Genomic DNA, 20763 nt, shown 5'->3' with positions numbered 1-20763 from the left:
GTTTCTGAGCTCCCCATGCACCCACCATTTTTACCTAACAAGTCTAGAAACGTATAAATCTTCATTTATTACCAGGATCAAACCATACCATTGATCCTACCCAGCTTTAGTACAGAAGTATTATCCACGTCTTGTCTCCCTGCAGGACTTTCCTTCCTGAGTATGGGAATCTTCTCTCATGCTCCTATCCCTCTCGGTACTTCTCAAGGAAACTTGAATTAAGCGAATGCAACAACCTTTAGGCTACACGTTCCAACAGCCAGGCAGTCATTCAACCAGTATTTATCGATTCTCCAGTACTATGCTAGATCCTGGGGACACAGCAGAAAACAGGGAAATGTGGTCTCAAAGTTTTGAGTCTAGAATTCTAGACTGCTTGACTTGTGTTACTAGTCTAAGGGCCGTGCTGAGCGTGTATGTTGGGTTCCTTACTGAACTAGGCTGGAGACGGTCCCAAATGAGTATTTCTGAGGTCCTAATATCTCACAGAGCTTTACTCGTTCCATTTTGGCTTCTAGCTATTCTTCTCTCAGAATCACACGAGATTCCATGGAAGGCTGGGCTGGGAAACAAATTCAAAATATAGACTTATGCAGAAGCCCCTTACTCCAACACCCAAGTCCTTGTTAGTGGGCCAATTCTGTTTCCTGGGCTCATTCTGCTGTCTCATCTCTCTCACTTGATGCTGTTGTTCAGTCGCCAAGTTGTATCTGACTCTTCCCGACCCCATGGGCCCTCAAAACATCATGCAGATAGCTTTCTGAGGGGCCTTCCCCAATGTTCTGTTAATCATGCCCAAGCAGCTGCATTTTTTCTAAAAAGACTTAATTCTTTCAGAGCAGTTGAGGTTCACAAAAAAAAAAGAAAAGAAAACCTGAGAAGGTGGTACTGAGATTTCCCACACACTCCCTGCTCCAGGCATAGTATGTTTGTCCCAAAGATGAACCCGCATTGACACATCATAGTCACTCAAAGTCCATGATGTTCCCTGTTAGTAATGTACATTCTAGGTGTTTGGACAAATGTGTAATGACTTGTGTGTGTTTGTGTGTTGGTCTCTAAGTCATGACCAGCTCTTTTGCAACCCCATGGACTGTAGCCTACCAGACTCCTCTGTCCATGAGATTTCCCAGGCAAGAATATTGGAATGGGTTGCCATTTCCCTCTCCAGGGGATCTTCCTGACCCAGGGATCACACCTAAGTCTCCTGGCAGGCAGACTGGCAGGGAGATTCTTTACCACTGAGCCACCAGGGAAGCCATAATGACATATATCCATCATCATATCATACTGAGTATTTTCACCACCCTAAAAATTCTCTGTGCTCTGCTTACTCATCTCATCCTCTTTCATCCCCTTCTCCTCCTACCTTCAATCTTTCCCAGCATCAGGGTCTTTTCAAATGAGTCAGCTCTTCACACCAGGTTGCCAAAGTGTTGGAGTTCTAGCTTCAGCATCAGTCCTTCCAATGAATATTCAGGACTGATTTCCTTTAGGATGGACTGGTTGGATCTCCTTGCTGTCCAAGGGACTCTCAAGAGTCTTCTCCAACACCACAGTTCAAAAGCATCAATTCTTCGGCGCTCAGCTTTCTTTGCAGTCCAATTCACATCCATACATGACTACTGGAAAAACCATAGCTTTAACTGGATGGAGTTTTGTTGGCAAAGTAATGTCTCTGCTTTGTAATATTCTGTCTAGACTGGTCATAACTTTTCTTCCAAGGAGCAGTGTCTTTTAATTTCATGGCTTGCAGTCACCATCTGCAGTGATTTTGGAGCCCCAAAAAATAAAGTCTGACACTGTTTCCATTGTTTCCCCATACACTTGCCATGAAGTGATGGGACTGTATGCCATGATCTTAGTTTTCTGAATGTTGTCTAAGCCAACTTTTTCACTCTCCTCTTTCACTTTCATCAAGAGGCTCTTTAGTTCTTCTTTGCTCTCTGCCATAAGTATGGTGCCATCTGCATATTTCATTTGGGGGGATGCTAATGTAAGTGGTATTATGTTTTTAACTTAAATTCCAGTTGTTCATTTCCATTACATAGTTAAGTGACTGACTTTTTATTAACCTTGCATCATGCAACCTTGATATAATCACTTTTTAGTTCCAAGAGGTTGTGTGTGTGTTTTCACTCTCTCAGATTTACACAGTGGTCATGTAATCTGTGAACAAAGACAGATTTGTGCACTCATTCCCAATGAGTATATCCTTTTATTTTCTTTCTTTTTACTGTATTAGTAGAACTTGCAGTGTAATGTTGAAAAGGACTTCCTTGCCTTGTACCTGATCTTAGTGGGAAAGCTTTGAGTTTTTTACCATTGAATGCAATGTTAGCTATAGGTTTTCTGTATATGATCTTCATCAAGTTGAAGAAGTTCCCCTCTATTCCTAGTGAACCGAGAATTTGTTCATGGAGGAGTGGTAGCAACCGCATTGTACATCAATGAAAAACACATTCCAGTACTGTCACCCTGATCCCTGGAGACATTCCAGTATACAAAGAAAAAGAGAGTAATCATAGTACTGCCTTGAAATTAAAAATTCATTGGGATTTCTAAACATGAGGAATTGAACTTCCATATTACTTCCATCTCTCTCTAAAATTTCACTAAAATGATAGAAAAGGACTGAAAAAAAAAAAAGAAATAAAAATTATGAAGGCATCAACCAAGAAGAGTTCTGACAGTAACCTAAGAGAGGTCAATCGTTTGTTGGAAGCATGAAAATAAAACAAGTATCAACTGACTTAGCAGAGAGGAGAAGGTTAAAAACTAGGTGCCTGTTGGAGGGGAAACCAACAAGAAGACGATTAGCACAACAAAACTCCAGAAGAACTGAGAGCTGAAGGTACTGAAAGGTTGTTCTAAGTTGTAGTGAGGAACACTTTCGATCCTGGATCTTTTCCATTCTTTTCCACCACAACCGTGATGGTATGGAAAACCTCTGCCGCAGCCCACAATCTTCATATAACCAAAAGCTCCTGGACTTGGGAACATCTGGCAGATCCAAGAGCATGGCTGAAGAATCCTGATGAAAACAGAAGGATCGGATGAAAGGCTACCTAATGAAAATTGATCCTGCTCCAGCTCATCTTTGCATTCTTTTACTGATCAGAACGATATCACATTGCCAGGCCAAAAAATTACTGATGAGGAGTTCTGCTAGAACCAGCACTGTCTTCCACAAAATTAAAGCAGACATTCATATTAACATATGAAATGATGAGCCTTCTGTATGTCATTTATCTTTTCAAGCAATTAACCTGATTATAACTTAAAGTTCTCTCATTGCATCAGCTTGTCCAGAGGGAGGCCTCTAGAATTCTGCCTCCCTGTTGACATTAGTGATTAGGAGGCCATGCAAGGTCTACAAGAAACAAATGGATCTCCCACTTTACTTGGAAAAAATTCCACAACAGGAGCAAGAGAGACCCCATCCCTTTGGCAAAGTGTCACCAAGAACTTAAAAATCAGTTGAACTGTTTCTAGGCAGGTAATATCTTAGCTGTGAGTGGTTTTAGTGTTGTTGTGGTGGTTTTTTGTTTTGAGTTTTACAATTTAGGAAATTTGCACATTAAAATACTTCTATTGGGAAATCACTCTAATTTTCTAAGCAAGTTGCAACATATTCAATATACTTACTATTTATTATCCCTTATCTAGCATATCCCATTCTATTTTATTCTCCATTCAAGTTTGTAGAATGTGGCGTTACAGTGGGGTTTTATGCAGCTGTAATTTGCTACTGTTGTCTGCATTTATTTTTTTTTAATGACATAAAATTGAAAAGCTGGCAAAGTAATAAGTTAGTACATAATTTAGAAATTTCTTTGGAAACATAACCTAGAAATATTCAGAATGGCTTGTTAATCAAATGTTATCAGAGCACATAAGTCTTCTTAACATACAGAACAAAAGCTATGCTGTCATAGAGACAAAGCATTTCCTCAATAAAACATCCAGTCTCAATCTCCAACCCAGGAGCACATAAACTTGGAAATGACCTTGGCAAGTCTCCTTCAAACTTAACTGGCTTCTCTTGATTGTCTTGCTAAAAAATCTGTAAAAGAGCAACCAATTACAAAATGCATTGGAAATATTTTATTAACACTAGTCCAATTGTCTCAACATAAAAAAGCTGAAATAAACTCTCTCCATATGGCAAAACTGTAACCTTAAAGTTTATTTAATAAACCTAATGTTGTAATACAATGAAACTAGTACAAAACAATCACAGAAATCTTGATATTTTATTAAATAGCATCTATGTTTTGGAGATACCCTTAATTTTTTAAATCTCTCAACAAGTAAATGAAGCCATCGCACATAAACTTGGCAGACATGCAGTTAAAGCTGATGTGCTGATAAGTAGATAACCAAAACTCTGAATCAACACAATTCACTTATTTTGCTTAAAGGGAAATCTTCAGGGACATTGTTCAGTTGCTCAGTCATGTCTGACTCTTTGCAATCCCATGGACTGCAGCACGCCAGGCTTCCCTGTCCTTCACTATCTCCTTGAGTTTGCTCAAACTCATGTCCATTGAGTCAGTGATGCCATCCAACCATCTCATCCTCTGTTGCTCCCTTCTTTTGCCTTCAATCTTCCAGCATAAGGGTCTTTTCCAATGAGTTGGTTCTTCACATCAGGTGGCCAAGGTATTGGAGCTTCAGCACCAATCCTTTCAATGAATATTCAGGGTTGATTTTCTTTAGGATTGACTGGTTAGCTCTCCTTGCAGTCCAAGGGACTCTCAAGAGTCGTCTCCAGCACCACAGTTTGAAAGCAATTCTTCAGCGATCAGCCTTCTTTATAGTCTAACTCTCACATCCATACATGACTACTGGAAAAACCATAGCTTTGACTATATGGACCTTTGTTGGTAAAGTGATGTCTGCTTTTTAGTATGCTGTCAAGGTTTGTCATAGCTATTCTTCCAAAGAGCAAGTGTCTTTCAATTTCATGGCTGCAGTCACCATCCACAATGATTTTGGAGCCCAAGAAAATAAAATCTGACACTGTTTCCAGTTTTTCCCCATCTATTTGCCATAAAGTGATAGGACCAGATGCCATGATCTTAATTTCTTGAATGTTGAGTTTTAAGCCAGCATTTTCACTCTCCTCTTTTACCTTCATCAAGATGGTCTTTAGTTCCTCTTTGCTTTTTGCCATTACAGTGGTATCATCTGCGTATCTGAGGGATATTCAGGGACATAGCTTAGGATTATATTATTTGTAATATATTGGTTACTAAGACGAAAACCAAATGTAATTCTCAGACTTATCCAACCTCTAGCAGTTGAAACCACTTATGCCCTATGCCTGAAAGTTCAGTCTTATCACGCTAAACCAATCATAGCCAGAAAGGTTGTACTAGAGTTTTCTAGAGAAACAGAACCAAGAAGAAAGAAAGAAAAAGGGAAGGAAGGAGTGCGGGAGAGAGGAAGAAAGGATGGATGCTCTTTATTCATTTATTTTTTTCACGTTCATTCACCAAACATTACGTGGAGCTCTTTACAAAGACCTGGCTCACAATGATGGTGGAGTCTGACAAGTTCCATGATCTGTGGTTGGCAAAACGGGCACCCAGGAGAGCCCATGATGTGAGTTCCAACCCAAAAGCCAGAAGGGAAGGTCAAGACCTAGGAAGAGCTGACTTTCCAGTTCCATTGCAAAGGCAGGAAAAAGACTGGTGTCCCAGCTCAAGGCAGTAGGGGAGAAGGAGTTTCCCTCCACTTAAGGCTTTTTTGCTCTATTTGAGTTTTCAATCGGATGAGGCCCACCTTCTTTAGAGAGGGCAATCCACTGGACTCAGTCTACTAATTCAAACATAAAGTTCACCCAGAAACACCTTCACAGACACACCCAGAATAATGTCTGACCAAACGTCCGGTCACCTCTTGGCCTAGTCAAGTTAACACATAAAGTCACCCATCACAGAAGTATATTGGGAGCCTGAGACCTGGCTACTGGGACTGCAGAAAAATTCCAACCCCCTTAGAGTAGCACCCAGTCTTCACAACGATTGTCACCAGCATCACTCCCCATGCCGTTCCAGTCTCTAGTGGTACCCAACTATTTGGATTTAATTCCCAGAATGCCTCACATTCTCACACTTCCCTTCTTGGCTCAGGCCACCCTCCTCTGTCTAGAATGCCTCCCCCCAACGTCTTTCCCTGGAGGACACCTATTCAGCATCTTAGGACTTGGGCTGGCTTCCTTTGCTTCGGGAATTTTTTCCCTCACCTCCACTGTCCATGCTCAGTTGAGTCAGCTGCTCCTGTTTACTCTTCTCTCCAATAAAGCACTGAACTGAAATTGTCTGGTTAGTATTTACTCAACTGTGTCCTCGTCAAACCAGCTTCGAGGCTGGGTCTCACTTATATCTGTGTCCCCAGGAATAAACACAGTGTTGAGTATATAATGAGAGCTCAAAACCCAAAGTGTCTGATGCATGTGTCTGAAAGGACTTCAGCCGCCAAAGACTCAGGACCCAGTGAACCTGGATGAGCCCTGGGCCTTGAGGCAAACCTTCCTCCTCCCTGGCTTTGTCTTCATCTACACAACACTTCCATTTTGGTTCCTCCACCCAAGAGTCCAGCTTTCCTCTAGATCTGAGCCCTACTCTGAACCCAAGGCTAGAGGTCAGCCTACTTGCGGGACGATGGCTCCTTCTTCCTCTTCTGCTCCTCACTCCCATGTGGCTTGTCTACTGTGGCCCCTCCCTCCTGCCTGACCCCACCCAACATGCTCAACTTCTCTCCTTGGAGACAAATTCTTGCTCAACCCAAGCATTTATCTACTGTTCCCTTCCCAGTAGCTCAAACGGTAAAGAATCTGCCTGCAATATGGGAGGCCTGGGTTCGATCCCTGGGTGGGGAAGATCCCCCGGAGAAGGGCATGGCAACCCACTCCAGTATTCTTGCCTGGAGAATCCCATATGACAGAGGAGCCTGTAGACATAGACAGTGGGCTACAGTCTATGGAGTCTCAAAGAGTCAGACACGACTGAGCAATTAACACTTTGATTTGGACAATGAGCTTTGGACTGATCATTTACAGGCAAAACTACTGTGAGGTTAACTTTTCAAGTCTCTTAGCCCACAAAGTGCCAGCTTTTTCCTTTCGTCTCCCGACCTAGACATGATCATCTAACTCTCCTTTCACCTTCTGTTATAATCACCAGCCTCCTTCTCAGAGATAATGTGAGTAACAGTGTATTTAATTTAACTCAAAGAAGAAAAAGCAAAGCCTAAAAATGAAATGATGCGTGAGCAGTCATTGGCCTCCTTTGATTCAGGTACAAGGTCTAATTACAAAGAGAAACTAATTTCATTTTATCAGGATATGAAGTTTATCTCATGAGAGTAGTCACTCATGCATCTGAACCAACATGTTAAACATACGAGGAAACTCAGTCCAAAGCTTTTATTTTGGGTTACCCAAAGGCTTGATTCAAAATAACTTATAGTTATTTTCAGAAATAAAATTCACCCTTAAAAATAAATATGGAGCATCACTGAGAATATTTGTATTAGTGAGCTGCAAGCTCTGAAAGCATTTCTAAAAGAGAAGTGTGTTTAGTATTTTGAATAAACTTGTAAACTTGCACATTTAAATGTACAAATTCCGTTGTATCCAAGATTTTTTTTTTTAAATCTCATCTTAGATTTCTATTTCCTTTTCTTGCTCAAGCAATTTGTAATATCAACCACATAATTTATTTTATTGAAGAATCATACTTTGAAACAAATATATCACTAAAAATAAAAAAGCCTAAAATAACTGCTTTTCAGAGGTAAGATATGCATTGTCTAGTATGGCCATGCAGTACCTTTGTGTATAATATTAATTGGGACTAAATCACTTGGAGAGATAAAGGATGCAGTCATTTCTTTTTCCACAACAACAGCGCCAGTTTTGAAAACACCGACAAATCGTTCAACATTTCTGATTTGATCCGTTTCCTGGCTCTCCCGCTGGGCTGTCACTTTCTTCACCTCTTTCCTTTCATTTGCCTTCAGCTACTTTAACTTCAGTCAAGGAGCAGAAGAGAGGTCTCTCTCTATAGTCCATCTGTTGCGATCTTCACATCAACCAAAGTCCCATCATTTTTGTAGGTCTAATGGGGACTTTCCTCTCTAACAAGAAAATCAAAGAGAGCCACTCCACAGAGGGAAACGGTGTATTTCTTTAAGGGAGTCCTGTGTCCATGTAAGGGGGCAATTTCAGGTGAACACAGGCATGTGTGGGCTGGTAGGTATAATCCTTACACCCTAATCGGAAGCATCACTACAGACCTATTTGGTGATATGTAGTCAAACAGGCTACAGTTAAATTTTATTTCCTCTCTAAAGGCACTTCATGACCTTGGTTCATCTTCTTTCTGCAGGACATAACAGGTCTGAGCTTTCTGAGTGGCAGAACTTTACAGCTCAATTTTTGTCATTACTAACGACGTGCCCTGCTCTGTCTGTCTCTCCTCTGTGTGTGTGTAATATATGAAATCGTGGAGACGTAAAAAACGTATTTGAACACACACTGGGAAGAGAGATGATTATAAACTCAATATTAAACATGATGCTACTCATTCTCCTACATTATTAAATCTGTCATCCCCACTCAGGAAAGACACATAGGGGAAGAGCGACCTGTGACAGTATTAGTATCAGTTTAAATCAACTGTTTTAATTTTATGTAAACTGCTATTCACATGATGTTGAAAAGTTTAACCATTATATTGGACCTTCACTCATTTTCATGATAAAAATTCTTCATATTATACTTCAATAAAAAATTGCTAGAGTATGATAGAAAAATGAAGACTCTTTAATCAGCTCTAGTATTGCTTACTAAGAGGGTAATACTAAACTTGGAAAATTATTTAAGTAAGCTTTATCAAGCAATCTGGATTTGTTTGTTTTTAATATAGTTTTTAATGGATATGTGAAAACCGAAAGAAACTTCAAAGGTTTTTTTTTTTTTAATGGTGCAGGTGAAGGTGCCAATAAAATTTTTTATAAAAAAAAAAATTTTTTTAATAGAATTAAAAATTCTCTCTAAGCAACAAATGCTGAAAAAGACAGTGATGGTAAGGTTTCCTTGGTCAATTCTTTTCTATCCTGAAATGATCAGGGTTTGTATATTCATATACATCTAGTGTATGAAAACATTCTTCTACTGCTCTGTGTATCTTCCCTTGCCAACCTTCTGATTTGAATGTTTTGCTTGACTTGAATCTGCTTAAAGGATATTTGCCTTTATCCTTTTCTTATTCTTATTGCATCTTTCAGCTTAAGTGTAAAATCTTCTGGTTTTGCCATTTTTATCCCACTGGACATCACTATTTCTCTTTAATCTTTTGTATTCATCTGATCTAGCTTTCCACTCTGCAAGGATTTCCCATTTGGCTTTAAGCTGCTTATAGAATTCTTATTTTGGCTAATTAGATTTAATTCTGAAAGCTGAGAAAGGACTGCATGGATCACTTGCCACCTCTCTGTCCCCCCAAATAAATTCTGTCTCAGATGGAGGTGTCTGGAGCCTAAACAAGTGCAGATCCAGACATCCGTGGCATAACACACGTGGTATACCAGTTTATGGGACACCACATGAGTCCCTGTGCCCCAACCTGTCTTCCTGCCAAATCTCCCCCACCTCCTGCTTGCTGTCTGCTGCATGGAATATCCTTATCTGGGAGGTAGGTTTTGCATTCCACAATTACAGGTGGAATGTGTAGACACATGGAGGAGAGAAAATGATTTAAACTTCCTCAAATTTAAATTTTTCTAGGCTCGAGAGAATTTTTCTTTCTTTCACAAGAACAAGGTTCAATAGGAGACAGATCTTGGGAGCCAGAAAGTTAAGATGATGAAACTATCCTACTTCTCATGTCCAGACTACCAAGGTGGGGAAATCCAGGCTCCTCGCTCCTCGTGGGATCTGGCTCATGTGAGAAGGAATGGCAGGCAAGGAGATCTTAAGCTGCTTCGGGATATACCTGGGGGAAGCACAAGTCAACCTCAGGCCCGCCTTCTCCTCCCCTTTTACTTCATCTCTTCTGGAAGGTAACTTGGCCTCCACTAAACCTCTGATGTTTGGAGCAACACTGAACAGAATAGACAGATTATTTTCTACTTCTACTGTGAACTGTAATTTTTGCTCTGAGTGGATGACCGTGAACAATTGTTGACACTGAGTGTGCAATTAACCTACTCTATCTACATGTGCCTGCAGTGAGAACCAAAAGTGAGATCACCCTTTAAATGCTTTTGGTAGAGCTAGAGAATCAATCAAAATAAAACTAAGCAAGAAATTACAATCAAAAATCAAAACAAAACAATGAAACTCATTTTCTTTCAGTAGATTATTACAGAAAACTACAAAAAACCTGGAAAATCTCTTTTAATTTCATTATTTTTCAATCTACTAAAAATATTAAATTTTATATCACAATCATTTCATCCCAGTTCTGAAAGGCTTCAAAGCACATGTACACACAGTTAGTATCCATCTAAACAACTAATAAGTATTTCAAAGAAGGAAAGTAAAATCATCATTCTAATAATTCTCCAAAGGCCCCAGAAAATCAATGAGTCTATCATAGAAGCAAAAACTTAAACTTGAGCTTACAGATGTTACAGAGACTTTGCAGAGACGCTTGTGATTTCTGTATCTGGCCACCTCTTGTATCTCTTGAGTCTTGATTTTGTCTTTTCCTTTCACATCCTTGAACTTGACCTACCATTAATTATTGTGTGTGTGTGTGTGTGTATTTTTTCAATCCTTTCTTCTTTGCAGGCTCCCTGACCTTTATCTACTAACACGCTCTACTCTATCAACGTCCAAGATTCAAAGAACACGATGCTGCTCTCAGAAAATGCTTTATAGTAGTATCCAATTATCTATCAGATAAAGCAGTACCTATCAGCTCACTTTTGATTCTTTTTGAATAGATCATACATACACGCAGGACAAAATTCAAAACAATACGCATTCTTTAAAGCACATTTTTATTTTCATTGCTTTTACTTTATAATGACTTTGTAAATATTTTGGAACTGAGTTTTGCATTCAATATAGGGCTAACATTCATCCATATTGCTGCATATCATTACAGTTTCTTCATATTGACTAAAAATTTCTGTTCTATAAACATAACAGTATAGTCATACACTCTCTTGTTAATGGACATTAATGGACATTTGGATTATTTTAAGATTTTTGCTGTTTGAAGAACACGTTATATGTCTTTGTTTGCACATATACAAAAGTTGTTCTTGGACAAACACCTAGGAGAGGAACTGTTGGAGCCTAAGGAATGTAAATATTCAACTTGAAGAAAAAACACCAAACTTCTTTCTAAAGTAGTCCAATTGCTTTACACGCCCATCAGTGAAAACTAAGAGGCCGTGTGGGTTTACACCCTCTCCAACACTTGGTATTATCAGATTTTTCTCTTGTGCCAATAAAGGTGATCGTTAGCTAGTTAAGACCTAGATATTTTCATTTCCCTGACGACAAATGATACTGAACGCCTCATGTAAGTAACGGACATGCTTTTTCACCTGTGAAAGGACTGCTCCTGTCCTGCGCCCACTTTGCTATCAAGTCTTTGCAGTTTGTTATTGATTTTAGGCTTAATTACATATTCATGATATTAAATCCTTATTTGTTGTGTGTATTGCAAATATCTTCATCCAGTCTGCAATTACTTATGGTTCATTAGCTCTAAGAGTTATTTAATGAACCAACGTTTTTAACTCTAATGTATGCAAATTTATTAATATTTCCTTTTCTAGTCAATTTTTCTATACTGTTAAAGAAACCTTGTCTTAGCTCAAAGTGTAAAAGACATTCAATTAATTTTGTTCTTCTAAGGCTTCATATGTTAAATTTAAGTTCTTAATTCATTTGGAGCCATTTTTGTACTAGGTACTTTTTGGCAAACAAGTAACTATTTTTCCAGTTCCAGTCATAGGATGGCTCTTTCTTCACTAGCTACTTGTATGAACTTCCAAAGTTGTATAGATTCTTAGGTGTATTTGCACATCTATTCTACTGGTTAGCTTGGGTTCACCACTGCATTGCTGATAGCACACTATCTTTTTTAAGTGTTATTCATTGATAGATCAATTTATACAGAGCAAAATGTTTGAGATACATAGAATGTCGCCAACAAAAGAGACAGAGAGAGCTGAAGGTGTGATACATTTCTAGTACATTTATATTTTTATGGATAGATTAGTTTTTGAATTTTTATAGTTAATAGTTAATTAACAATGTTGTGTTTGTTTCAGGTGTAGAGCAAAGTGATTCAGTTTTATATATGCATGTATCTATTCTTTTTTTTGGAGAAGGGAATGGCAACCCACTCCATTATTCTTGCCTGGAAAATCCCTTGGACGGAGGAGCCTGGAGGGCCCCAATCATGGGATCGCAAAGAGCCGGATATAACTGAGCGACCCTGTATTTAGGTTATTACAGAAGACTGAGTATAGTTCCCTGTGCTGTACAGTAGGTCCTTGTTTGTTACCTATTTTAAATAGAGCAGTGTTATGTGTCAGTCTCAAATCCCCCACCCTTCCCTCCTTGTAATTATAAATTCACTCTCTAAGTCTGTGAGTCTATTTCTGCTTTGTAAATAAGTTCACCTGTATCATTTTTTAAGATTCTGCATATAAGCAATATCATCTGATATTTGTCTTTCTCTATCTGACTTACATGACTTAGTGTGAAAATATCCAGAAGATGTAACACGTATATACAATGGAATATTACTCAGCCATTAAAAAGCATGAAGTGATGCCATTTGCAGCACCACGGATGGACCTGGAGGTTACCATTCTAAATGAAGCAAGTCAGATCGAGAAAGACAAACGTAGATATCACATTATCTTAATTACTATGACTCCATCGTAAGTCCTGATATCTGATGAGGCATATTTCCTCTCCACTGTTCCTCAGGAGCTACATGGCTACTTTTGGTTATTAATTCTTTCACATAAGTTTTAGAAGGATTTTATTGATTTTCACAATAATCCAATCTAGGACTTCATTGAACTCGCATTTAGAGGGTCAACGTGGAGAATATATCATCTTTACAATAACAGCTCTTCCTGTGGATAAACATGCTGTATCTCTTCATTTACGTTTATCTGCTTTAATGTCTCTTAGTGAGAATTTATGATTTCCTGCAGAAGTCTTGCTCATGTTTAGATTCATTCCTAGAGACATGATATTCTCTGGCAATATAACAAATAGCATCTTGTCCTTAATTAACTTTCTAGTTGTTTGCTGTGTTTACAGAAATGAAACTATGTTTTTCTTGCTAAACTCTCTAATTATTTCTAATAATTTATAAATTGTTTTGTGTTTTCTGTTGTTGTTGTTCAGTCACTAAGTTGTGTCCAACTGTTTGTGATCCCATGAACTACAGCACACCAGGCTTCCCTGTTCTTCACTATCTCCCAAAGCTTGTTCAAACTCAAGTCCATAGAGTCAGTGATGCCATTCAACCATCTTATCCTCTGTTGCTCCCCTCTCCTCTTGCCTTCAATCTTTCCCAGCATCATGGTCTTTTGCAAAGAGTCAGCTCTTAGCATCAGCAATCATATTACTGCAAATAATTAAAATTTTACTTCCTCTTTTTCCAATTCTTAAGCGCCTCTTTTTTGTTGTCGCTGTTTTATTTCACTGTCAAGGATCTCCAGTGTTGAATAGACATAGTGATAATAGGCATCCTTGTCTTATTTCAAATGTTGAACTTGCCTTATATAATTGGAATAACCATGTGCTTGATCGTGGTATATAATTATTTTATTTCTTGCTAAATTCTTTCTGCTAATATCTTGTTAAGGATTTCCGTATCTATATTCATAAGCGATATTGGCCTGCGATTTTCTTTAGTTGAAATTTTCTGCTTTCGGTATCAGGGCAATTCTAGCATCTTAGAATAAGTAGGCAGGATCCCCTTTTCTTTTATTTCTTGGAAGATATTGTGTAAATTTTGAGTTACTTCTTCTCGTAATGCTTTGCAGAACTCTCCTGTAAAACCACCTGGTCCCGGAGATTTCTTTTTGGAGAGTCTTTTAATGACAAATTCAATTTACTATTTAGGGGGCTATTCAGATTAACCATCTCATATTGGGTGAGTTATAGTAGGCTGTATTTTTTGAAAAAAGTTGTCCATTTCCTCTAAGTTGTTAAAAGTACGTGTGTGGGGTTGTTTACCGTATTCCCTTCCTGCCCTTTTGATATTATCAGGGCCTATTTGTGTCCTCTCCTTTTGTTAGTCTGGGTAGAGGTTTGTCGATTCCATGCTCTTAAAAAAAACAATCAGCTCTTCATTTCATCAGTCTTGTCTATTACTCTTCATTTTCAATTGCATTGATTTCTACTCTTTTTATTTCCTTCCTCCTTCACTGAAGTTTATTTTGCTCTTCTTTTTTCTAGGCCATTGCAACGGGAGCTTAGCTTATCAAGGTTAGATTTTTTTCCCCTAATGTATCCACTGTCATTACAATTGTTTTCTCCTTTAGTTAAGCTGTCACTTCTCTCACTGCTTTCAAGATTTTCCCTTTATCTTTAGTTTTCAGAAGTTTGATGTTAGTGGACTTTTTTGGGTTTCTCTTCTTTGGATTTTGCTCAGCTTATTAATCTGTAAGTTTATGTTTTATGCAAACTTGCAGTTTTCAGACATTACTTGAGTGTTTTTTTTTTAGCTCTACTCTCCCTCTTCTCTTTCCAGGTCTTTGATGACACAAATCTCTTGTTATTATCACATAAGCCCCTGTGCTCTGTTTTCTTATCCCACTTTCTTCTGGCTGTCTCTGTTTGTCTGTCTCTCTCAAACTGTTTTCTCTGTGATATTCAGACTGGGTAACTCTATCTGCCTATTCACTGATGTTTTCCTCTATCCCTTCATTCTAACTCATTTAAGTCCACCCACTGAGTTTTTATTTTGGTTATTGTATTTTGCAGTTCTAGAATTTTCATCTGGTTCCTCTTTATGCCTTCCATTTCCTTGCTGAGACTTTGTACTTTCTTATTAGTTTCAAGTTAGCTCAAAATTGCCCATTGAAGCATTTTTATGATGACTGCTTTAAAATTTTGTTGGGTCATTCAAACATTCCTGTTATCTCTGGTTAGCCTCAGCAGATTGCCTTTTTTATTCAGTGTGAGATCCTCCCAATTCTTCATAAAATGAGTAATTTTTCAGTTCATTTTGGGCGTTATGTTACAGGACTCTTGATCTTACTTTAAAAACTTCTGTTTTCTCTGGCATCTACTAACATCATTCCAGCAGAGGAAGCGGGGAACGCCTTGTTAGCACCAGGTGGGGGTAGACGTCTAGGTTTCTGCGTCTGTTGACACCTGACAAAAGAGGGGAGTCTAGCTCCCCAGCCGACCTACGCTGATCAGTCCCTGGTAGGGGTGGGACAACCTCATTACCACCTCTCTCATTACCCCCACTACCTCATGGTGAGGGATGGCCTCCTTACCAATGAGTACTGGCCAAAGTCCTACCTCTGGTCGGCATTTCCTAATGCCATCCTAGTGAGGACAAGGAGGGCACCTTCCTACTGCCAGGTAGGGAGAGAAGTCTGGGTTCACCATGTGGTCTTCACTGGCACAAAGGAAGAAGGTCTAATTACTGCCCAACAGAAGTAGAAACAGGTTCCTCACTCAGCTTGCCTCTGACATCATCCCAGAACCACAATTGGGCTGCCTCTACTTTGTTTTATGTATTTTGAAGTCATCTCTTATTTATCATTATTTTCATCCCTAATCCCTGGAGAAGGCAATAGCAACCCACTACAGTATTCTTGCCTGGAGAATCCCATGGACAGAGGAGCCTGGCAGGCTACAGTCCACGGGCTCGCAAAGAGTCAGACACGACTGAGTGACTTCACTTTCTTTCTTTCATCCCTAATGATGCTCTTCTTTGAAAAGGGGAGTGTTAAAGTCTGTTTAATTAGATATACATTTTTAAAAAATTGGTATTCCTCTGCTTTTTTTCCTTTTTATCTTTTTACCTTCAATCTTGTTATATCATGAGGCCTGAGGTTTATCTATTGGAAACAGCATAATTCAGTTTTTTTTCAATCTGTCAACATTTGTCTTTTTATTGTTTTATACTTACTATAATTATAGATTTTTGTACATTTTTAACCTACCTAAAGTTGCCATCTTTTAAAAAATTCATTCAATATTTTTCAATTGGGTATCTACATTTATCTGCTAATAAAATATCGTGAACAGAAATACCTCAGTTTCTCTTCAATCTGTCAACATTTGTCTTTTTATTGTTTTATACTTATTATAATTATAGATTTTTGTACATTTTTAACCTACCTAAAGTTGCCATCTTTTAAAAAATTCATTCGATATTTTTCAATTGGGTATCTATATTTATCTGCTAATAAAACATCGTGAACAGATATACCTCAGTTTCTCTTCAGCTCTCATTACGTTGAGATTTTTCTAGACTCTTATACTTTGCAGGTTGTTGCATACATGCTCAGTTGTGTCCAAATCTTTGCGACCCAGGGGCTGTGGCCCTGCAGGCTCCTGTTTCCATGGGATTTTCCAGGCGAGAAGAGCACTAGGGTGGACTGCCATTTCCCACTCCAGAGGCCTCAGCGTCTCCTGCACTGGCAGGCAGACTCTTGAGCAGATTCTTTACCACCTGGGAAATCCCTTTCAGGTTGTTATGCGTACCGTTTTCTTTTCTTTCACGTTAGTAACTTTTAAAGACGACAACGACATCAACAAGCTACCAAAGGATTAAATCACCTTTAATTCATGTATTTACTAAGCTTCCTTAAATTTATCTCTTCATGTATTTTAAGTACTTTATTTTAAACTTTTTTCAATGAGAATCTTTGAGTGGGAAATCTTCTGAGGTCTTGTGTATGACAGAATATTTTTATCCAGACCTCATGTTTGAATGACAGTTTGGCTAGATAAGTTTCTAGGTTCTAAACTGTTTTTCTTTAATACTTTAAGAAGCGCATTATTTTTTACACTGTTATTTTTTTAATGTGATGTCAGCCTGATCCTGTTCCTCCAAATGTAATCTACTCTTTTAGAACTTTCTTTTATTTCTTTGATACTGTTTTACTGTAATATCCTTAAGGGTAGGTTTTCTTTATCACTAAGGGGTCTTTTAACATGAGGTACTTCATCTTTTGTTTTATATTATGGTAAATGTATTTCTTTAAATTTTTCTCTTCATTATTAGTTCTTTTAGGGGATGCCTATTGTTCAGATCTTATCACTATTATTTCTTTTCTTCCAGAAACTTTCTTTCACATTTTTAATTTCTTGTCCATGCTTCCTTCTGGGAGTTTCCTCGCCTATCTTCCTATTTACTAATACATTTTTCAGCTGTATTTGTTCTGTCATTTATCCCATTAGAGCACTTTATTTCAACTATCACGTTTTTTCCCTAATCTTTCAACCCGATAATTACATTTTGCTCTTATTTCATATTGTTAGTATTTTCCTTTCCTTGCTTTTATTTTTATTAAGCTAGCTTTAAATTATTTATATGTCCTTCTGACAGTTCTGTTCTGATGGATATGTAATCTAGGGAATGTTTTTCTTTTGAAATAGTTGTGCTCCTCCCACGATCTAGGAGCTCATTTTCCTCTAAGAGCATCGGTTGTTTTATCAGGCCAGGCTTCGGCCCGTCAGCATAACTCGTGCAGCAGTGGGGGGTGGAGTGAGCAGGACTTAGGGTGGAGGCACAGAAAACCACTCTGAATCACTCCTCTCCCGATAGAACAGCTCCGGTCAGGGCTTTCTTTGGGGTTTGCCTTTCCTGGGAGAAACTATGTTTTTTAAAAAGACACTCCACAGTTTGTAAATCCTCAGTTTGGGGGATTTGGAGGAGAAACAAGAGGTGGAGAAGTAGTCAGAGGTTAGCGAGTCCCCTAGCTGCTTTTCTAGCACCTCGCAAGCTCAAGACTTCTGTGTTTCTCTGGCTTTATGTTTGAGGACATCTGAAATTAGAGTTCAGAGTCACTGCATGAAAGGTGGGGAATTTTCAGTCCCCAGGCCATGTTGGGAGACATAAGAATAAAACTCAAAATCCCCAAGCTCTCCATTCCTATCGTATTCTCCCACAGACATGCTGAGTTGCTTCCTGTCCCAGATCAAAGCCTCACCTCTCCCCAAATACAAACACACCACTTTCCAATCAGCTGAGTCACTCCAGGAATTTCTCAGTTTTCTCCACAGTTTGGTATTTTCTCTCCAAGGCAATGATTCTCAATCTTGGCCTGTATGTTAGAATTACCTGGGGGAGATTTTTTTAATCATAATGCTTAAGCCACTCCCCAGACCAATTAATTTAGAAGCTCCTGGGATGGGACAAAGGCATCAGTTTTAAAAAACAGTGGGCAGCCAAGGTTGAGAAGCACTCTAGCTCCAGCACGTTGATCTTGTAGGTAGAAACCAGCAGTTAGGCTTGTTTAGTATCTTGGTGAAAAACTGAAATCATAAAGGACCTCTCCATGGCCAAAGAGAAGTCTTTCCTAGCTCTTCAGTCTCATTGGTACCTACCTCCATAGCACTTGGCCTGCCCTTGAAATTCTTTCCTCTGGTTGCTGAGACTATACACTGCCTTGGCCTTTGTCTAACCATCTGTACTGCTCCTCTCTCTCCCTCCCCCCGCCATGAAAACCCTGAAGTCAATTGCTCTCCAATATTCACAGTCTATGGTTCTTTCTCTCCAAGAACCTTGCCAGCAAATACATTTATAAAACTACATCTCCAGCCCTAGTCCCTCTCACAAGTTCCTTCTCTTATATACCTCCACATGGATGTCTTGTTGGCATCTCAAATTTCACATAAATGTGTAAAATAGAACACACAATTCCTGCATAAATCAGCTCCCCCTTACGACTTCCTTCCATAAATCCAGCCACGGTTTTCAGGGTTATCTTTAGTTCTTCCTCCTACAGTCTATTTCCAAAGTGGCGTTGGACTTTTCTGTGCAGTATCACTTTTACGTTCTTATTTCCATCTTTAAAGTTCACATCCTAAGAGTTTCCTGTCTAGACTACTGAATCAGCCTTTTGTCTAATCTTCCTTCTTCTGATACTCCCTACCACAAAGTAATCAATACCCCACAGTCAGATTATTGAATACAGGATACAGCTCCAATCATGTCACTCACAACCCATTGCTCAAACCCATTAATAACTCATCACCTGCTCACATTCGAGTATAAACCTCCTGGCAACCAATTCCCTTAAACATGGCCAAAGCTATCCTTTTGGTCATGTTCATTAGTACTTCTTCACATTTGATTTTTTTTTAAAGTGGAAAGAACATAAACTTTAATAATATTTGGTTTCAAATTCAAATCTGCTATTAGTAACTTGGATAAGCTCCTAAATCAATGTAAGTCTCAATTTCTACAACTAAAACAACAAAAAAATAACAAAAAATAGAGATAATAACTAATAGGATATTAAGGATATAAAATGCAATTATGTATAAATTATGCATGCGTGTTCAGTCGCTTCCCACTCTTTGGGACCCTAAAGACTGTAGCTCACCAGGTTTCTCTGTTCCTGGGATTTTCCCGACAAGAATACTGGAGTGGGTTGCCGTGCCCTCGTCCAGGGGATCTTCCCAATCCAGGGATGGAACCCATGCCTCTTGTGTCTCTTGCATTGGCAGGTGGATTCTTTACCACTAATGCCGCATGGGAGGCCCATGTATAAATTACAGTACTGTGATATATTTGTTAGCTCCTCAACCCCCCTACCACACTTGGATTTAATCCTTTTATGAGTTAGGAGATAGGAAAGATTTTTTAAAATTTTCTTCTTTTGTTTCATTTAGTCATTATATGCAATCGTTTTTCCTGGCTATGTTCTAGGCCAAGGGTTGACAAACTATTATTGCCCGTAGGCTACACCCAGCCTGGGCTTAACCCAGACTCACCCAGTCACTTCAGTTGACTATGGCTGCTTTCACACAACAGCAGAGGTGCGTGGTTGTGACAGACACAATATGGCCTGCAAAGCCTTAAAGATTTGCTATCTTTCCCTTTACAGAAGAAGTTAGACCCTCTCTAGGCTCTCTTTCCTTCCTCGCTACATAATCTCTCCCCACGTGTGATGGTTTTAAAACATATCCACAAATTCTTTAACAGAACTCCCTTCCAAACAGGATCTGGCAGACATGGCAGTGGGTGGCTTCTTAGATTAGGTCGGAGAAGGCCTTGTGGCCTCCATCTGACTTTTGAGGATCGCCAAGCCAACCGCCGGGTCGTGAAGATGCCCAAGAAGCCTGAGGGGAGTCTCCAGTAGAGAAGAACTGAGGCCTCCTCCCAGCAGGCACCACGCCACGTTGAATCAATTTATGAGCTGACCCTTCAAGCATGCTCAAGCCTTCTGACGGACTTGGTTGACTACAGCCCCAGTGCACATCTTGATCGCAAATCCCACAAGAGACCCCAAGCCAAACCACCACAGTGGCTAAGCCACTCTGACCCACAGAAACTGTGGGGGTAATAAATACTTGGTGTTGTTTTAAATCACTTAATTTTGGATCATTTTTTAATACAGCAATAGACAAGCAATACACCGGCCAACCTACAGTTCCCATCCACAGGCCAAAGACATAGGCCCAATGTACCGTCACACCCTGGACCTCTGTATGTGCCTTCCTCTTCCATACTTCTTAGTATCCCAAAGGCATGCAAAACCTAATATATGCAAATGTATGGTCTCTTC

Source organism: Bos taurus, chromosome 24 (assembly GCF_002263795.3).
Source record: "Bos taurus isolate L1 Dominette 01449 registration number 42190680 breed Hereford chromosome 24, ARS-UCD2.0, whole genome shotgun sequence".
Taxonomy (NCBI): Eukaryota; Metazoa; Chordata; class Mammalia; order Artiodactyla; family Bovidae; genus Bos; species Bos taurus.
This window is presented reverse-complemented; position numbering follows the sequence as displayed.